Source organism: Psammomys obesus, unplaced genomic scaffold, assembly GCF_907164565.1.
Source record: "Psammomys obesus unplaced genomic scaffold, mPsaObe1.curated_primary_1811, whole genome shotgun sequence".
Classification (NCBI taxonomy): Eukaryota; Metazoa; Chordata; class Mammalia; order Rodentia; family Muridae; genus Psammomys; species Psammomys obesus.
Window position 1 is genome coordinate 1,964,022 of NW_026587032.1, and position 15,646 is coordinate 1,979,667.

Here is a 15,646-nt window from a genome sequence, read left to right on the forward strand (position 1 = left end):
CAGCCTGTTGCCCAGTTGGTTTTTGCGAGGTCATAGTTCCAAATCCTAGCAACCAAACATGGGGTCACATGCCCATGCTGAAAACTCAGTTTTTTGTATCCTTGATTTTTTTTTTCCAGGCTGTTTCTCTGATTGGTCAGATCGGTTGCTTGGTTGCTAGGTAGGGAAGCCTGGTCCTCCGGGACTGTGAGGTGACCCTCCTGAAGCTGTCTCTGCTGCTTTCCGCCTCCTCCTTTCTTTCCTGCCTGCTTAATCCTACCATATGCTGCATCTGTTGTTGTTATTGTTTTAAGACAGGGTCTCATATAGCTCAGGCTAGCCTCAAACTTGTGATGTAGCTAAGGATGGCCTTGAATTTCTGACCTTCCAAACGCCTTCTCTCCAGCGCTGGGTTTATAGGTATGTACCATTATGCCTGTTTTATGGGGTGCTGAATATTGAGCCTAGAATTTTTTTTTTTTACAATTCTAGGGAGGTACTCTACCAACCGAGCTACATTCCCAGCCTTAATGTACAAGTTACATTTTTACTTACATATGTCTACATACATCTGTCTGTGTGTGTGTGTGTGTGTGTGTGCGCGTGCTCGAGAGCTCGAGAGTGCATGTGCTGGCACTTGTGTTCAAGTGACCAAAGAAGCCAGAAGAGGGCATCAGCTCCCCTGGAGCTGGTGCAGGGGGATGGTGAGCAGCCCAGGGTGGGGGTACTGGGAACTGAGCTCTGTTGTTCTGCAAGAACAGAAAGTGTTCTTAAAGGCTGGGCCCTTTCCCCAGCCCCACCTGCTCTATGAGGCTCCGTAGAAAAGTTTGTTTGTTTTTTTAAATCCGTGCCCCGTCCCCCCTGAATCTGGAGGCTTAGTTTTTCTTTCTCATGAGGCTGTGTCTGAATTAGGATGGACCTAATTTGAGAAGCCTGCAGAGTACTGTTTAGCCATGACCTTGATTGTAAAGTGGTGTCCCTGCTGGCCGGGCTGGCTGATTCAGAGGCCAGACTTCATGCTGTGGCAGATGAGTACCATTTCAGACGGGCTCCGTGATTATAGCACCTGACGTTTGGACATGTGAGACCCACCAACGGCCATTAAGCCCTTGGCACTGAGGTGTCCTGTTTTTAAAGACAGCCTGGTAGGCACAGTTCAATTTGTCCCTAACCTCTTTCCTCACCATAATTAACCTGCCTTCTGCTTAAGATGAAAGATATCAGCTTGTCTCCCTTCCTTGTCTGTAGTTCTAAGTGCTCATTAACAGAGGGGCCCCATCAATCATGGGAAATAAGTGGTAGGAAGAGCCTGATGTCAGGTGTTGATTGAGACTGTCTAGAAGTAGTGTGTTTGACAGAGGGGTCAGGCTGAGGTTGTGGGTGAGAATTGGGGTAGAGGTTAGACTGGCAGCAGTTTAGTCCCAGGTCCTTAACTCTCTGAGACTGCCAGCTAAGTAAATATCGAGCAGATTTATTAGCAGCCTTCGGAGTAATCATCTTTGACATTGAACAATTGGCGAGAAAGAAGATGAACTCCACAGACCGTCATCCCCACCACCACAGGCCATGCAATCTGCAGATGAAGTCGTTAATAACATTGCTTTCATTTACCTAATGACGCACACCAAGGAAATGCTACAGCCCTGAGATGAATACGAGGGTGTGGGCTAGGGACGTCTCCCTTGGGAAAATTTTGCCTGGCGCGCACAGAGCCCTGGGCTCGAGCCCCGGCACCATGTGAGCCAAGCGTGCTGTCGAATGCTTGCAGACTCAGCATCCAAAGTGGTGGTGGCGGAGGCAGGAGGCGCAGAAGTATAAGGCTAGTCGTGGCTACATGAGACGCTGGCTGGGGTGGTCTAAATAAAAATGGCTCCCGCGGGCTCATCGGGAGGGGAACGGTATTGTTGGAAGCATGGCCCTGTTGGAGTTGGTTGGAGGAAGTGCGTCACTGGCTTTGAGGTTTCAGGCCAGATAGGCCAGATAGCCCACTATCCCTTCCTGCCTTCGGGTCTTGATGTAGAACTCCCAACTCCTCCAGCACCACGTCTTCCTACATGCCACCATGACGATAACGGGCCTAAACCATTATCTGTAAGCCAGCCCCAATTAAATGTTTTCCTTTAGAGAAGTTGCCTAGATCATGGTGTCTTTTCACGGTGATAGAAACCCTAACTCAGACACTGACTCAAAGAAAGAGGCAGAATAACTTGAGGGGGGCCTAGGCAGGGGTGTTGTCGATCATGGAGACACAAATTCTGGAGGGAATTTTATGCTGCTCTTTAAGGGAGTTCCACCTCTCTAGACTGGCTTAGTTACCAGTACAAGAGCGTGGTCTTAGGAAGCAAGGCCAGCCCCTTCTTCTTCCCTTTTGCTTTGCTGTTACTGTGTTGTAATTCTGTTGTCCTGACCGGGTTCTCATGAGGATTCTGGCTCCTTACTGTTTGGACCCTCCAGCCACCAGAACAGTGAGCCAGATAAAGCTCTTTAGAAAGTACCTACCCAGGCCCTTTGTAAGAGCAACATAAACTAGCCCATTCCTTGTCCAGCTACTACCTCTAGTAATAAAATGGCAACAATTTGCTGTATGGTAGTAAATTTCATCACTTTAGCTTTTCATTTCAAAATGAGACCAGGGAAAGCATCTTTGGCCGAGTCAGTCTAGGATATGTTGCAACAGGTGGAAATGGTTCTGGTCTCATCATTTTAGGACCTATAAGTGGTTCTTAGAAAGGGATAGTTATCTGAAAGTTTTGCTTTGTTCTATCTATCTATCTATCTATCTATCTATCTATCTATCTATCTATCTATCTGTCGGTCCGTCCATCCATCCATCCATCCAAAAAATGGCCCTGAGCTCATGATCCTCCTTCCTGAGCCTGGATGCTGGGATTACAAATCAGCTCTGCCATGCTTTGCTCTGAGGATGGCTTTGAACTCCTAATCCTCCTGTTTCAACTTCAATTTTTTTTTTTAAAGATAAATTTTAGATGTCAATTGAGCATAGCCTAGTTAGCTCACAAAAAATCCATGTGGCCAGATATGGTTGCTTACAACCAGTAATCCCAGTGTCCAGGAAAGTATGGCTGGAAGATCTCCACAGAATGGAGGCTAACCTGGGGTACAAAATGAAATCCTGTCCCAACATCTCTTCCTCTTCAAAAACAACAACAACAAAACCCCACTATATTAGCCTTGTAGGGTCCCAATTCAAGCCAGAGCAAGAAACTGGAAAAAAAAAATGGTGTTGTGAGCACCTGGAAAGAGCAAAGCGTCTCCCATTTCACCTCCGGAACGTGTTTCCAAGAGAGGCAAATCTATGCTTGGTTATTTCTGTGTGTCACTGTGTTTTTTTCTTCCTTGTCCAATCTTTCCCTTCATTAGCACTGATCATAGAATTTCCCCGGCAAAAGAATCTTTTCTTTCTCTTTCTTCTTCTTTTTTTTTAGACTGGAAAAATTTGGCAAAATGTCACAATGTTCTCGTGTCCCGAGAAGCCAGCATCACTGGGTCTTAGAAGCTCTCCAGGGGATAGACAATAAGACCACAGTGTGTACAGAGCCTTCTGTGTGGCTACGGCAGCTGGGATAGAAACAATCAGATTAATGTTTGCTAGAAATGGCCCTTTTTCCCCTTTTTTCTTTCTTTCTCCTCTTGCAAACAGCTGCTTCTTGGTGGTGGTTTTTCCACTCCAGCGGTCCGTCTAAATTTTTACCAATATTGTTTAGGTTTCCCGTTACAAGAAATTTTTTACTGGTCTGGAGAGATGGCTCAGTGGATCCGGCAAAGGCATTTGCCAGGCCTGCTTATGGCCTGGAGTTCAGTCCCCCAAAAAAACAGTGGATGGAGAGAATGCCCCATGACAGTTGCCCTCTGACCCTCCACACACACACTGCCGCCCTTGAATACTACACTAATCCTAGTAAGTAGAGACTAAAACTCTAAAAGACAAATTGTTTCTAAAATACATGTTATGTCCGCTCTGCGCTCGGAAGTTATAGCAGGCCGACTGCTGACCCCTAAAAGCTCTGAGTCACAGGACTCAGGGTGATGTCATTTAGAAACGAAATCTTTGCAGATAAAATTGAATAGAGGATTTCAGGACAAGACCCTCTTTCACGCTGGATTGTTCATGTGGCGCCTGAATCTAGTGGGTGTCCCTGGGTGAGACAGTGAACCTGGGGGTGTGTACAGATCCGAGGGGCAGAAGAGGGAGGAAGGGTGGAAGCAGCCAGCACAGGAGTGACGCTGCCAGTGGCTGCCTGGGCCTTTCAAAGGCTGGAAGGGGCGATGAAGGATTCTCAGGAAGGTGAGAGGAGCCTGCTAACACCACCCCTTTCTGGCTTTGGGAACTGTGGAAAATGAAGTTCAGTTGTTTTAAAATATCCAGATCCAGGTGTGGTGGTTTAGCCCTTGGGAAGTAGAGATGGGAGGGTTAGGAGTTCAAGGCTACCTCCAGCTACCTACTGAGTTTGAGGTTATATGAGACCCCATCTCAAAAATTAAATAAAATAAAATTTCCCCCAGTTTTAAGGTATCCAGATTGCGAGAAAAGTTTCTCCCTATAAGAGGCATCCATGTACTGATGTAGGCCGCGAGTGGCTTTCCACTCTTGACTGAGCTGGTCCCTGTCTTGTGACACCCTCACTTTCCTAGCTCCAACCCACACCTCACATTGCCTGCATCCTTCTGGAATGGTCTACGAGACAGCACCCAGGAAGTGGGAATGTCCGGAGTGAAACGTGGTGCCTGTTCTTCTCCTTTACGAAGAAGCGTATAAAAGGTAACGTGTGACGTTTCTGTCTTCTGTATTTGTAGCAGCCCTATAAGCAAATATGTGGGAGGGTGTGGACAGGATGGGGCGGTGACCTGTGAGCCAGCTGGGCCCTGAAAGGCAGGGGAAGCCTCGTCAGAGCCGCTTGAGACCAGGACCGCCCTGAGCCTGAGAAGGGAGGCATGTGTGTTGTGGGCGTCAGTGATTTGAACAGCAGGAGGCTCAGGTTGACAGCTCAGGGCCAAAGGAATAGCAGAGCACGGAGATAGGTCGGAGAGGGTACATGATGCCAGTCCACTCAGGGCGGTACACACACTCCATGAGAAAGCAACGGGTCCAAGTGAGCTGGCCATCTTCTCCCTGCCCCTCCCCCAGGCTTCCCGAGCTCATGGAAGGGGGTGACATTGTCACCCAGGTGACAGGTTTCCCCCAGATGGCATGATTCTACCTTCTCCTCACCACCCAGCTCCCCTGTTCCTGCGCCTGGCACTCACCACTTCTGTGCATCTGCCCTGGCCCTTCCTTTCCTTTGTCCCTCGAAACCTGCCCCTGGCCCTCAGCCTCACTCCCCTCTGCCCTGGCCCATACCTAAACAAAGGGCTCCACTTAGAAAACCACCTAATCCAGATATCTGTGTAAAACCACTAGAAACTGAAAGGGCCCAGAGGTCCTGAGCAAGACAGCTTTTGATGGAGACTGGAAATGCTGCAAGCAGGGAGGAGCTCCTGGCAGAAGGTGGAGTGTCCTCGTGGGGCCTTCCCTGGGGATTCAGGACACCATTCTCCCAGCAGAATCTGTATAGTCAGTTCTAAGCTTTGGTGCTCTGGCAACTACGGCTGCTGTGTTATTCATCTTCGTGTCCTTGGATAATATACTGGCTTTTTTGTTGTTTTTGAGACAAGCTCTCATGTCCTTAAATTCACTATGTAGCTGAGGGGGAGGGGGAAGTTACTTAGGTGGGGTTTTTTTGTTTTTTGTTTTTTTTTGGTTAATCTCCTCTGCTCTCTCACTTCAACAATGAACACAGAAGACTTTGAGACTACAAATGGTGTGTGGATTACTTCACACAACAAACAGGCTGGGCTGGTTAGTGTTTTGTCCACTTGCTACAAGCCAGGCTCATATGGGACGAGAGACCTCCAACTGAGAAAATGCTTCCAGAAGCCTGGCCAGGAGTTAAGTCTTTAAAGTGACTTCTTTCTTTTCTTTCTTCCTTTCTCTTTCTCTTTCTTTCTTTTTTTCTTTCTTTTTTTCTTTCTTTTTTTCTTTCTTTCTTTCTTTCTTTCTTTCTTTCTTTCTTTCTTTCTTTCTTTCTTTCTTTCCTTCCTTTTCTGTTTGTTTTGTTTTCAAGATAGGGTTTCTCTCTGTAGCCTTGACTGTCCTAGAACTCGGAAGCAGAGACCAGACTGACCTCAAACTCAGAGATCCTGCCTGCCTCTGCCTCTGAATTCCTAAGATAAAAGGCCACCACCACCACCAACCTTCCCAGCCCCCAGCAGAACATTTTCTTAATGATTGATGTAGGAGGGCCTAGATCTCCTTAGGTAGGTTGTCCTTTGTGGTAGAAGAAAGCAAGCTGAGCAAGCCCTGAGGAGCAAGCCACGAAACAGTGTTCCTCATTTCTCTGGTCTCTGCTTTAGTTCATACCTCTAGGTTTCTGCCTTGCTTTCTTCAGTAATGGACTGTGACCTGGAAGCCAAAGGCAAATTAACTTGTTTTCCTGGGTTGCTTTTGGTCAACTTTTATCATGGCAACCTAGAGGCAAATTAGGACAGTTCTGTAGTGGGCAAGTACCTTTAGCACAGTTCAGTTCTGATACAACTGGTCTACCAGGAGACAGCATCATAACCCAGAGATCAAGGGTTCAGTCCTAGGACAGTTCCTATTTTCTTTGTTAGATGTATTTATTTTTATTTTATGTGTTTGGGTGCTTTGCCTGCGTGTACATCTGTATACCCACATGCATGTCTGATTGCCAGGCAGACAGCAGAGAGCATTGGAGACCCTGGAACTGGGGTTACAGATGCTTGTAATCTGCCGTATGGGTGCTGGGAATCAAACCAGGTCCTCTGAAAGAACAGCAAGTGCTCTTAACTACCAAGCCATCTGTCCAGACTGCTCCTGCAACCCCAGGCTTTGCTTCTGACCTACTGACCAGCTGTAAACCGGGGTATCTGTAACTTGCTAATAGAGTCCTGGGGAGCAGGCTTACCTGTTTATTATGAAGGAGATTACAAAGAACACAGGAAGAGGTGCGTGGGTCGAGGCTCAGGAGAAGGGGTACAATGTGTCCTCATGTTCTCTGAGCACTCTGTCCTGCAGGAACCTCTGCCTGCCAGCTGTCCAGAGACTCTCTGAACCCTGCCCACTCCTCTTATGAAGAATGCATTCCACAGGCATGATGTGAGTATGGACAGCTATGTACAAAGGTGATTGGGCAAAAAGGCTGTCATGTTATGCAAATCGACTGGGCAGGGATACCCAGCAAGGCCGGTCAGTTTAGATTCTTTAGTGTTTGGGATTGAGTCTGCCGTCACACAGTGGTGGAGGGCTTTCCTAACGGGAAGCCCTGGATTCAAAAGCCTGTATGTTGCGGGGAGGGGGGGAGAAGGTATCGTTTGTCCTCACAGGCAGGGGACAGCACCGGTTGGGAAGTAGGAGTCTTACTATGTATTATCACACTGGGATGGGGCATTAGATGTCTTTATGGCCAGCTTCAAGCCAGGAGCAGGGGTGAGAGGGAGAAGTCCGGGATTGCAGTGTGTATAATCTAGTCTCTATGACCTGACCCAAGCAGAAGCTACGTTCAGGCACCATAGGGGAACGTGACGAAAAGAAAATACAGTAATTGAGTCAGATGGTGGTGGTGGTGTACACCTTCAATCCCTGCACTCAGGAGGCAGAGGGGTTTCGGAGTTCGAGGCCAGCCTTATATATAGAGTGAGCTCCTGGACAGCCAGGGCTACACAGAGAAATCCTGTCCCCCCCCCCAAAAAAAAAGAAAAAACACACACACTCACAAGGGATTTGTTTTCACTGAAGAAGTTTTAATTAACTTTATTTCTCTATTGTGGGTGTGAGTGCGCACACACACACACCACAGTGTGCATGTGGAGGGCAGAGGATGACTTATAGGAGTGGGTTCTTTCTCTCCTCCGCTACACACTTGTGTGTGTTTCTTTTTCTTTCTTTTTTTTTTTTTTCCGAGACAAGATTTCCCTGTGTGGCCCTGGCTGTCCTAGAACTCAACTTGTAGACCAGGCTGGCCTTGAACTCAGAGATCTGCCTGCCTCTGCCTCCCGAGTGCTGGGATCAAAGGTGTGAGCCTGTCTGATGTGTGTGTTTCTTAAAAATGCAAAGGGAAACAAACAAACAAAAGCTTACTCCAATTGGAAATGAGGATGTTTAATTACGTTTTTATATAGTTTCTTAGCTCTTTTTCTCCTTTCTTCCACACCTAATGTGTGACAAACCTTTTTCTTCATTTAATTTTTGCAGACAGGGTTTCTCTGTGTAGCCTTGGCTGTCCTGGACACGATTTGTAGACCCGGCTGGCCTCAAACTCACAGAGATCCACCTGCCTCTGCCTCCCTGAGTTCTGGGATTACGGGAGTGCACCACCAAAATGCCCAGCTACATTTATTGTTAATTCACTTATTTCATGAGCTCCCCACCCTCCTCTTAAGAAAAGGTTTGTTTCCATGTGTGTGCACTCCCGTAAGAGCATGCACGTGCTCTTTTCTATTCGCACCACAGCTGTGTAGCTATGCTCAGAGGCCAGAAGAGGGCGCCGGGGCCTCTGGAACTGGATGTATAGGCAATTAGAACCACCTGACTTAGGTGCTAAGCACAAATGCTCTTAAGAGAGATGCTGAGCCATCTCTCCAGCTCCCACACCCCTCACTTGTGGTGAGTTGATGGTGTGGCTTATTATAGAATTCTGGATTGAAAATACTTTTCCCCGAGAATGCTGACGCATTTTCTTCTAAGCAATCAGTGTTCCAAGTGAGAAATTTAAATCCGTTCTGAGGGTTTTTCTTTTTTTTTTTTTTTTTTTCATTTTCTTTCTTTTTTCTTTTTTGTTTTTGTTGTTGTTGTTATGTGGTCTGCATTCTACATTTTGATATGTGTTGGGGTGGTGGTGGCTGTGTGCATGGCTGTGTAGTTAGTACACGCATATGTACTGTGTGCCTGATTGGTTGATATCTAAACTTGGCCATTTTTTTCCCAAAGACTTATTTTTATTTTTGTTCATGTGTGTGTGTGTGTGTGTGTGTGTGAGTGTGAGAGAGAGAGAGAGAGCCCATGAGCAGCCCCTGGCCACACACTCTGGAGGCCAGCAGAAGGCACTGGATCTCACGGAGCTGGAGTTATAAGGTGGTTGGGAGCCACCCTGAAACCTGGATGGCCTGCAAGAGCAGCGAGCGGTCTTAATCGCTGAGCCGTCTCTCCTGCCTGGCCACCTTTGTGTCTTTGAGATAGGGTCTTGCTCAGTCTGGAGGGTCAGCGTACTGATCTATCTGACTGCCGAGCCAGTCTGAGCTGCAGATTTGCCTCTCTCCGTGTCCAGCACTGAAGCTTCGGGAGTGTTTAACCACACACGTGCTCGCTGGGGATTTGAACACAGACCCCCGTGCTAACACAGCAATACCTTACCCACCGAGCCACCTCCCTAGCCATTTTTTCCTTACATTTTTTTTCTCAGAAGTTTACTCCTCTATTTATTAACCTTTCTTTTTACTTCACGTGTCTGGCTGTTTTGCCTACATGCATGGTTCAGGCACCGTGTTTGCGCAGTGCCTGTGAAGGCTAGATTTCTTTTCGCTTCTGCAAGTTGTCCTCTGACCTCTGCTTGACACAGCACCTGTGCATGCACGAAATAAATAAATTAAAGAAAAGAAAGGAAGCTGGGTGTGGAAACGCATGCCCTTAGGCCCCGCTCTGGGGAAGGAGAGGCAGGCAGATCTCTGAGTTCAAGGCCAGCCTGCTCTACAAATCAAGTCCAGGACAACCAGGGCTCTGTCTCAGAAACAAACAAACAAAAGCAGCTTCCTTTAAGGTATGTGACAAAAGACGGAAGACCCAAGGCACGAGTGAGCTAAAGAGCAGAATACTCAGCAGGGAGGACCTGGCAGCGTTGTCCTGAATATGGCTGGCCTCATACTGTAAGATGCTGTTGAAGAGGTCATTTCTTCGGGAGCTTGGCCAGCAAAGGGCAAGAAAATGATGAGGAAGGCTCAGAGACACTGGGGCCAGCCCAAGGCCTTTTCGCTGGCAGAGTCTTGAGGGGCACGTGTCGCATAAGAGGGTAGATGAAGGGGAGAGGAGATCTCAGCTGTGGGAAAAAGAAGTAACCACTAAGGCTGAAAGCTGTGGGGGGTCAGGGAGAGGGTGGCATTCGGGATTTGGGGGGTTGAGACATGACCCAGGAAGGGCTGGGGAGACAGCTCGGTGGTAAAAAGCGCTTGCCTTGCAAAGTAAGGGCCAGAGTTTGGATCCCACTATCCAAGCGAATTCACAAATACCTCTTGGGTGTTTTGGCCCACCTGTAATCCCAGCCTCAGAAGGTGGAGATGAGACCTGGGAGCATGCTGGCTAGCAAGACTAGCCATCTTGGCAAACTCTGAGTTGATTGGCCGACCGTGCCTCAATGAATAACGTGGCAGAGAAAACATTCGTGTAAATGCACGCACGCTCAGAAATGGAAAAAGAAAAGGAAATGAGGAAACACATACTCTGGGGAGTAGTTAGGACACAGCTTTCATGGAGCCCAGGCACTGTGGCACAGTCCTGGGGTGGGTGCTCGGTGATGCGTGGGCTTAAAAGGAAGGTTTCAGAGGCTAGGCTCGGATGGCTTGTTCCACTACAGCTGGCCACCCTGGGCCCACTGGGTTGTGCTTTCCTGGCCCTGTGAGGACAGGAAGAAGGCCTCCAGTGCCAAGGAGGCCCCTCGCTCACGTTGGTTGACTAGATTTCAAGGCCGAGGCCAGGTGTGAAGAGATGGTGGCCGACAGGGTGGTGGCGGTTTTAATCCTCGGGGCAGCTGTGTGGGGGAGCGGGGCAGAGAGGTGACCAGGCAGGATTGCCCTGTGGGAGGCCTGCTGGACATAGAAGCGAGGCTTTGTCGAAGTCTGGCATCAGGCTGTGGTCCTTTTTCTCTTCACGCCGTTCTGAGCAGCTTGGAGCATGCAGAGAAAACAGATGGGTTTTTTTGTACTGCGATTTGACCTGCTGTCACACTCTCTGTGGGGACCTGGAAGAGTTGTGTCGCTCCCCAAGGCCCTGGCTACGTTCCTAGAGACTGTTTTTGCCTTGGGTGGGCTCATTTTGCTTTCTATTGGAAGTTGCTGCTGACCACAGCAAATTAGTGTTGAAGCCTCAACCCAAATGTCATGGCCTGAGGAGCCTTCAGCTTCCCTATCCCTCCCTGTGTCCGCCTCTGGGTGCTAGCAGGGGATATTGAATCAGGCCACTTCCTGATTTGTGTGTGTGTCCCTGTCCCCCATGGCCACCTGGGCACGGGGTGCCACCTTTGCAAGGTGGACTCTTCAGATGTCTGTGTCCAGGCTTCCAGTAGCGCAGCCCAGACTGTAGGAACAGGGACGTAGGTGCTCACTAGGGAACAGGGTTCTGGAAAGGCCAACTGAGGCAGCGCACGTGAGTGAGACAGATAAAAAGACAGGTGAAGGCTGGTAGTAAGAGACGTAAGCAGACTGCTAGCACACCACACGGTGACTTAGGATTTAGGCTTCAGAATGCTTGCTGCATCTGTGATCTGAACACTGAAAAATAAATTATTTATTTAGTGTGTATACCACAGAAGATAAGTTGGAGGGGGTCTCTCCTTCCACCATATATGTCCCAGGGAGCATACTCATATTTGCAGGCTTGGCAGCAAGTTCCTCTACCCACTGAGCCATCTCACCGACCCATGAGAAAAGATTCTTAAAGGAACCCAGCTGTACAGTCCTATTTATTTATCTTATTAATAGTATTTGAGACAGGATCTCTCTTTGAAGTCCTGGCTGTCCTGGAACTTGATCGGTAGACCAGGCTGCCCTGGGACTCACAGAGCTCTGCCTGCCTCAGCTGCTTGAATGCTGGAATTGAATTGTGCTGTGTTCTCACGTCGAAGTCTGAATTCTGACAGCCAGCATCCATACCTTAGCCATTCTTTTGCGCACAGCGTAAAATAAGTGCTCAGTAGATCTATTTATTACTTTTTTTTTTTTTTCAAAGATGACTCTCCCACTGTAGCTCAGGCTGGACTCACAAGCAACCCTCTTACCTCAGCCTCTTGAACGCTGGGATCACAGCTGTGAGCCATCACTTCTGGCTTATGAGGAAATCCTTGTCATATAATGACTAAATGACCTCATGTTCAGACTGCAGTTTGAAGACTGGCTGCCTGCCTTAGGCCATGCATTCAAGGCTTGGGACTAGTCTGTGGGGCTTTTGAAAGGTTAGTAGAACCAGGTGGGGCCTGGTGGAAAGAAATTAGGATATTAGGTATATGTCCTTGAAGGGGGGTCTCAGGACATTTCCCACCTCACCCCCCCCCCCCCCGCCACTGCCGCTGTCATGAGGTGAGCTGGCCTCCTCTTGCGTGTGCTCCCTGAGATAATATATGGAACCATCACAGGCCCCAAACAACAGACTGGAACCGTAAGCCCAAGTAAACCTTTCTTCCCTGTAAGCCAGACATCTTAGGTTGTCACAGTTAAGGAAAACTAACAATTCCAAAGCTTCTATGGTCAGAAGGATGGGAGAAGCCGGGCTGTCTCCTCCTCAGCAGGAGTTTCACTGATGAGCTAATTCTGAAGGAGCAGCCCTGTGATTTGTCTGAGAAAAGACTTCTTCCCTTTGTCCAGAATGAACTCAGGGGATTTGGCTCTGAAGCCTCCAGGCTTCTTCCCTTTCCCTGACTAACAGGGCTCTGTTTTTTTGCGTAGTAGTTAGTGGTGTTTCCAGCCCTAGGGGACGGTCATTATTGTTTTTCACCGGTGGACTTACCATGGTGAAGGAACAGCCGTTGAGTCCTCTCTCAGGCAAGTGGACTAAAGGTCATGAAAGACTCACTGACCAATTTAAGATGCTTGGAGGTTACACGTTTATTGATTCCTCTTCAAATTCACAGTGAGGGGCTGCAGATGTGGCTCAGGTGAGAGAGTGCGTGCCCAGCACACAGGAGCCCTTCAGTTCCCAGCACTGTGTAAAATCCTGGTGTGTGAAGGTGTCTGCAGAGCATCATACTGTAAGTAGGCCCTTGTTCTGGAAGATGGATGCTATCTTTGGCCTGATCCCTTTGCTAGGCTATCCTTTCACCAGTCAGTGCCCATGCTATGGCTGGGGCCAAGGTACCAGAGACCTGACCCCAGTCTCTGCTCTAGGCTGACGGTGTCCTTCTTCCCTGGGCTTGTACCTCCTTGTATAGGGTCTTCCTATCCTCCTGCATCCTTCTCTGGGAAACCTCCCCCCCCTTCCCCATTGGCTTCCCGGGACCAGACCTTCCTTGATGTGGGTGGTTTATTTTACTTTTATGCCCCCCCCTTTTTTTTTTCTTTTTCTTTTCTGCGGGACTAGGCCTCAACTCAGGTCTATGTGAGATACTGACCTGCGCTGGCAGCCCCTTTCTATTTTATACTGAGACAAGGTCTCACTGAGTTACCCATCCTGGTCTCAAACTTGGAATCCTCATGCCTTACGTTCCTGGGTAACCACTATTACAGGCGTGAACCTCTGTGCCCAGTCTGGAGTTGTTTGTTTGTTAACCACCTCTGCAGGACTGAGCTGGGGTAGGGGCCCAAGTACCCAGTTTTATGAGTTATTAATGCCCTGCCTCTCCCATGTATGGTACATATCTGCCTAATAAATTTGTGTAGAAAGAAAAAAAAATATATCCTGGTGTGGTGCCTGCCTGTAATCCCAGCACCTGGGGGGTGGAGGCAGGGAGATCAGGTTCAAAGGTCACCCTTAAAGAAATGGTGGGTTCCAAGCCAGTCTTGGGCAGGCTGTGTGGCAGACAGACATGGGTGCAAGTATACCTAGTTATAGCTAATGGGTACCAGAGACCCTTCTGGCAGCTGGGGAGGAGCAGGCAGGGGCATCCTGAGGTCTCTCTGGGATGAGATGTGAGGATAACAGCTGTCAGTCTGGAGTTGGCAGAGTTTTACCTCATCAGTTAGAGTTTCAGCGCCTTCTACTTATTTATTTATTTTTTATTTATTTATTTATTTATTTATTTATTTATTTATTTATTTATTTATCATCGATCTATTTATTTACATAGTACATATGGGTGTTTCCCCCTGCATGTCAGTGTGTACTATAAGAAGGGTGACAGATCCCCTGGAGCTGTAGTCACAGATGGTTTTGAGCTGCCGTGTGGGTGCTGGAAATCAAACCTGGGCCCCCTGGAAGAACAGCTAGTGTGCTTAATGTCTGAGCCATCTATCTCTCTAGCCCCGGTGCCTTCTCCTCTACAGGTAACCCACTGTGCCCTGTTCTTCATACCTGTTAACACCTGGGTTTCATTTATTCGGCATCTAGTGCATCCCACAAGTTGCCAACTTTCGGTCTATGCCGAGCACATCTTAGCAACTCCGCCTGCCGTTTCTTGTCTGCTTCTTCGATTATTTTTTCTTGTCTTCTCCCTCAAACTTCAATGTTCTCGATACAGCTGACAAACATTGCATCAGCCTGGGCCCGCCTTTTGCAATCCTGGGACCTATTGTAGTCACATGACTCAGTTCTGGCCTGGGAGGCCCCATGGGACCTGTCCTATTGCTATGACAGAATACTTGGCAATACACAAGTGTCCTCGTTTGCTTTCTATTTTTGTGATAAATGCCATGACCAACAACTTGGGGAGGAAAGGGTTTACTTTGGTTCATGACTCCCAGGTCACACTCAATGAAGAAAGTCAGGGCAGGAACTGAAGCAGAAGCCAATGGAGGAACCATGCTTACTGGCTTGCTCTCCATGGCTTGCTCTGCCTGCTTATACAGCTCAGGACGACCTGCCCAGGGATGGCACCAGGGATTGCTTGGCCCTCTTTTTACAGCATTCACTAATCAAGAAAATGCCCCAAGGACACGCCTACAGGCCCATCTTATGGAGGCATTTTCTCAACTTAGGTTCCCTCTTCCCATATGACTTTAGCTTGTGTCAGAACAACTCCAGGGAGCCGTTCACTTTGGTTCCAAGTTTCAGAGGGCTCAGCCAGTTGAATTTTGGAAGGCGTGGTGTAGAGGGAGGGGCTTAGAGGCCGAATGTGTGTGACAGAGCTCCTGCTGTGGCCAGCTCAGCAAGCAGAACAAGCCTAACTGGGACACTCCCGGTGACCAACCCCAGCCAGCCCGGCTCCACAACTCCCAATACAGCGCCCCCAGCTGGGGACCAAGTACTGACTCACACACAAAATGCTGACCGCATTTTACAAACAAAACTAAACTCTACCAGGAGGCATCTGGGAAAGCTTGCATCCTCACTAAAAGGGAGAGCAGGGGCTGGGAAGGTAGCTCAGTTGGTGCTATGCTCAGGGTTCAGCACTCAGAACCCATGTAAGAAATATCAGCCACGGTATTAGCTGAGTTCCAGGCCAAGAAGAGACCTGTTTTTATTTTTGTTGTTGCTGTGATTTAACTAGACAGTGCCCAAAGAATGACACCTGAGTTCCTCTGGCCTCCATGTGGGCGTGTACAAACGTGTAACCTGCACACACAGGAACGCACAGGTGCACATGGCAACAGTGATAGAAGGGAGAAGTCCTCGGTCTCTCTCTGTCCATGTCTTTAGCATCCAGTATTCAGACCTGGGGTTGGATCCCTAGAACCCGAGTCCAGCCAGGCACAGCAGTTCACATCTGTGAGCCTAGCACAGGAGGCAGAGAATCCC